The sequence below is a fragment of the Amblyomma mixtum genome, chromosome 8 (assembly GCF_055824585.1).
Source record: "Amblyomma mixtum isolate Tamu chromosome 8, ASM5582458v1, whole genome shotgun sequence".
NCBI classification, from domain to species: domain Eukaryota; kingdom Metazoa; phylum Arthropoda; class Arachnida; order Ixodida; family Ixodidae; genus Amblyomma; species Amblyomma mixtum.
This window is the reverse complement of record NC_143019.1, coordinates 81,807,649-81,812,598: the sequence shown is the minus strand read 5'-3', so window position 1 is coordinate 81,812,598 and position 4,950 is coordinate 81,807,649. Positions and strand designations below refer to the sequence as shown.

Genomic DNA, 4,950 nt, shown 5'->3' with positions numbered 1-4,950 from the left:
CCTTTCTGGTCAGGTGAAATAAATAAATAAAAGCGAGTAAGAAACTGGTCGAGTTTGGGAATCGAACCCCGGTCTCCGGAGTGTGAGACGAGCACGCTACCACTCCGCCATGCCAGCTCGATGGTTTGGAATGAACAAGGGCGCGTCTAGTGAATACGGTGTGTTCGCTCACTCCCAGCCTCCTCCCTTCCCTTCCGGCGAGGTTCAGGTGTCCACCGAGATATGCGAGACAGATACATTTCCTTTCCTCAAAAACCAATTTACCGACGAGCGAGGCGTAGAACCGAACGGGCGATGGCGTTCTGAGGACTCCCTGGCAGCGTTGCAAGACGCTGTCGGGTTCCACTCTTAGAGGCGAAGCTTAACATCTTAACCCAACATCAGTGACACAAGCAGCAACACTGCGCTTAAGGGTTTCGCAACACCGCAATTTAGGTCAACAAAGTGCTCCCTGAACTTTTGTTAAATGAATAGTTAGTGGCTCCGTGTAGTTAGCCTCTTCAGGCGAAACTCGAGAGTACCTTATAAAGAGAAAATTTCTCTGTGCCCTTTTTTGTAGCACAACTTATCTGCACTCACTGCCAACGTTTTTCGCACTCCAAGAGCCTTCCATTGCGGTGTTCGTCACAGCCCACGTACAGCTTCGACACGTTGCACCTCATACCATCATCGAAGTTACTATGGGCATTTTAGCGTCCACTGCTGGAGAGATGTTTTTCCTGGTGGCCTTCAAATAACCCTGTCAAACGTCATCGAGTATAAACTTCTTAGCATAATCTACCCACTCGATTTTTATAACGCATTATAGCGACATCCACCGCCTTTTCCCGGCCCCTGCAAAGGGGCTGAGTAAGACGGAGGAGCGAACTTTAAGGCGCCTGCAGACAGGTACTCTACTCTGTCCTGCAATCTTAAAGCATTACGATCCTAACACGGATGGGCGATGCCCACACTGTGGGGAGACCTGTGATATCTTCCACATGGTGTGGGCATGTACTCAAAATCCCCACCTTCCCCTACCCCTTCCAGAGAGGCATGGGAGACTGCCCTTCTCAACTGCTCCTCGCTTGAGTCCCAAAGGGCTCTGGTGAAACGGGCTAGAGAGGGGGCATTGTCATGCGGTGTCCCGGACTAGGGACGCCGACCATGTAGCGTGGCCACTCTGTGGCTCCCAAACTCTATTTCAGAAATTAAAAGTTTTCACCACCACCACCACCTGTCCTTTCTTATGTTCAATTTCTGCTCTTGCATTCCCCTTGGTCGCCCTAAGGTACGTTTGGTTGCTATATCCCTTCGCATCGCATTCCCTACCCATGTCCATTTCCGCCTTTTAATTTCGCACAGGGCACCTATGTGGAGGGGATTTGAAGCTCCTCATCGCAGCGGTTACTTCAAGAGACCATCGAGGGTCACTGTAGGTCTCCCTAGAAAGTGAATTTCTTCCGAAAGCAATTGCCGTTTCCACGATAGCAATTATAATATAGTCGAGTAATCATTGTGCCTAATTTCAGAAACCGACTTTCGCCACAGTGGTGACGACGTACCCACTATTTCATGACCTGTTTGTAGCATCCATATGTGCTCCTTGAAGCTGTTTCTTTATTTTTTAATGAAATTAGTGGCTTCAGTGATGTCTTCTCCTTCCCTGTTCATAAAATGCAACAAGGACGATTCAAAAATACTACAAAATTGTTTTGTCATGTTGTCGTCACGGCAAATTTTTCTATACAATTGAGAAGGCGACTATTGTCGCGGGAGTCCTCTGTCGCGACAACAGGGACTGCACATTGCTAGAGAAAATCCATTTGTTACTAAAATAATTTGTTTGTCAGGTCCCGAAATACTAGAAAAAATCTCTTGTAACAACACAAAAATTTTTGTTGTGTTCCTCGGTAGGAAGTTCATTTGAGTCTGTACATCAATGATTAATCATTGGAACAACAGCGGTCATTCCCCCTGAAACATCGCGTAGTAATTTTCACAGCGATATACTTCTTATGGTCCTATCCGTCCCAAGAATCATTTAAAAACACTGATATTGAAAAAGGATGCGTATGGCTTAACTTTGGATATGTCACATTTATGGGGTATAGAGCGCCTCACTGACGACACCTGTGAACGAGGCCCCTTCGAATTCTGTCCCTACTTACTCGTAGGAGAACGCGCGTGGTTCGAAACAGAATGCGATAGTACAGTTTAGGACTACCTCAGGGCTCGAAACAACTCCGTGCTGAGCAGATGTTTTCCTATATGGACCGTCTGCAAGCAGCCGTTCCAAAGATAGACAGTTAGAAACCTTTATAATAAGCTTGAAGGATGCCTATGCGTTTTCTTGTGGATGTTGGCGATCTTGATCGTAAATAGCATACGCTGTGGCACCTGTGTATTTGCAGCGGATGCACTGAGGCAGCCTTCGATTAATCAACGCATCCTCAAACCGACAAAACGTCAACGGTACTCCCTCGTTTCCAGTTTCCACGACGTGCACTGAATCGAACACTGGAGATCGAACCATGTAGCAAACAGCCAAGAAATATTCCGCTCACGAAGGCGCGTACATCTATCTCAGGTCTAATACAATTCAACAAATGCGGCGAAGAGAAGAAAAATGAAAGCGATGCAGCAACACGCCGACTGCAAAGACTGCTATACTGGGCACAGAAAGGAAGCGACATGTCAGTGACCCTTGCGTAACAGGTTGGCTACGCGCACAATTACGCACCGTTCAGGCCGGTCTCGCCAGGAAAGCGGGGTCGAAAGAATGAGAGCGCGCTCTCACTCGCACGTTCGATCTCCTTTAGTGTTTTAAATTACGTTCGAGTCGCTTAAGCACTTCGTCCGGGGGTGTAGCTCAGATGGTAGAGCGCTCGCTTAGCATGCGAGAGGTACTGGGATCGATACCCAGCACCTCCACGGAATTATTTTTATTGCTTCTTTATGTATAATCACTTTATGTATAGTCGCTTTACGTATAATCGCAAAATTAAAGAAAAAATATGTTTAACAGAGAGTTCACCCAGAATAATATAAGGAGAACTGAATAAAGTATTACATCCAACTTGCCTTCTCCTAAGATTGATTAGTCGGTTATAGGTGGCAGCGTTCGGAGAAAAAAAGAATTCAGAACTTACTGTGGCTTGCAGTAAAAGTTTGTTTCACTGGCTGAACAAGGTTTACAATATAAATTCGCAGGCTAGGCTTTTCTCTTTTTTTTTATTTCTAAATAAAAGAGAGCGAACGATACAAGGACGCCGAGAAGAGACGTACACACGGCTGCTTCGTGCAGCACTCTGTAGACATGAAATTTTTGCGCATGTTTTTTATGGGACAAGATATATTTCAGAAGACACCATGTGATATATTGTGTGCTTTTGTTTATACATTATGAGAAGATTAATCGGCGCGTTCATATAAGAGGCGGTGGCCAAGGTGGCCAAACCCTGTTCCGATGACAGGCTGCGTTGTCGGTGCTGGTCACCGAGATCAGGCTGCACCCAATGTATGGTAATTCAATACCAGGGCTGTAAATATTCAATTACAGGATCAAATGGAGCGATATGGGAGAGGTCGTCGTCCTGCAATGGGCGTAGTTACATATTATTAGGATTTATTCCTACTGTAAACACAAATATCTGGTCACACCCAAAAACACTCGTTCTCCAGCCGATCAGACAATTTTTACGTCTGTGAAAAGACAATCATGTCGTTCTCATAAATAAGGACTGCATTCTAACCCGCAGTTTTAGTGAACCGAACGACGTTAAGAATAACTTTTATTCTTGTTAAGGATTACTGCCTCATTCTTTAACACAGTAAAATGCTCCAGCGTGTGAAAATAAACCTGCTTTCTCGAATAAATGCCCTCTGCGCGTCATTGTTCGACATTAGAGCCGTGGCTAGAAGGTTATCCGTATTCGATTTGTGCTCGACAGTTTCACAAGCGCATACCCCTTGTTTTCCTTTTCCAGATGCAATGCAGTTTCACAAGAATATTTTCCGAGTATCCTGCAACATCTGTTTGGAATCGCTTTACAGCACCTTAAAAAATATCGATTTCATACCTGTCTTGTGAGCCCGCACCACCCTGCGTAAAGAAAACAAAAGGTATCCATGGAGGTGCTGGGTATCGATCCCAGTACCTCTCGCATGCTAAGCGAGCGCTCTACCATCTGAGCTACACCCCCGGACGAGGAACGCTGTGCAGTAGCAACAAGCTTAAACCGGTAAATGAGATCGGAAGGGGGAGGGTGGAAGAATGCGCGCTCACTCCGTCGGCACCATTTCGGAAAACTTGGCAGCGAGCCCTATGGCCGGACAGGCCGCTGCGAGTCAAAGCGGGTTGTTGTATGCGTTTCCGGCTTCGGCATGCACCCTGGCCGGTAGTAGAGCGACAAGGGAAGACAGAAGTTGGCATGGCATCCGTCAGGAACTGTTCTTGCCCTTGGCGCTCTTTCGGGTTGCCCCACAGCACTTGCGATATACCGTATTAAAAAAGTTAGATGTTGGGCTAGTTGGTTTTCCGACAACGTATTAATATTTTAGCGTAAACACGACACAGAAAGATAGAGAGGAAAACACGGGCGCTTTTGGGGGATCGGGGGGGATTTGCCTTTCTTCCTTTCTTTCTATCTTTCTTTCTTTCTTTCTTTCTTTCTTTCTTTCTTTCTTTCTTTCTTTCTTTCTTTCTTTCTTTCTTTCCTTCTTTCTTTCTTTCTTTCTCTCTCTCTTTCTTTCTTTCTTTCTTTCTCTCTTCCTTTCTCTCTTTCTTTCTTTCTTTCTTTTTTCTTTCTTTCTTTCTTCTTTCCTTCTTCCTTTCTTTCTTTCTTTCTTTCTTCTTTCCTTTCTCTCTTTCTTTCTTTCTTTCTTTCTTTAATTCTCTCTTTCCTTCTCTCTTTCTCTCTTTCTTCCTTTCTCAAATTCCTTCTTTCTTTCTTCCTTTCTCTCCTTCTT

At 45.2% G+C, this 4,950-nt stretch overlaps 2 non-coding genes across 2 annotated transcripts; one reads left to right on the top strand and one right to left on the bottom strand.

The window, feature by feature from the left end:
- The first annotated feature begins 2,840 nt into the window (after positions 1-2,840).
- Positions 2,841-2,913, top strand: TRNAA-AGC (transfer RNA alanine (anticodon AGC)). Its single transcript has one exon. It is a non-coding gene; the product is annotated as a tRNA-Ala (tRNA).
- Positions 2,914-4,111: 1,198 nt separating this feature from the next.
- On the bottom strand, positions 4,112-4,184 carry TRNAA-AGC (transfer RNA alanine (anticodon AGC)). Its single transcript has one exon. It is a non-coding gene; the product is annotated as a tRNA-Ala (tRNA).
- Positions 4,185-4,950: the final 766 nt, after the last annotated feature.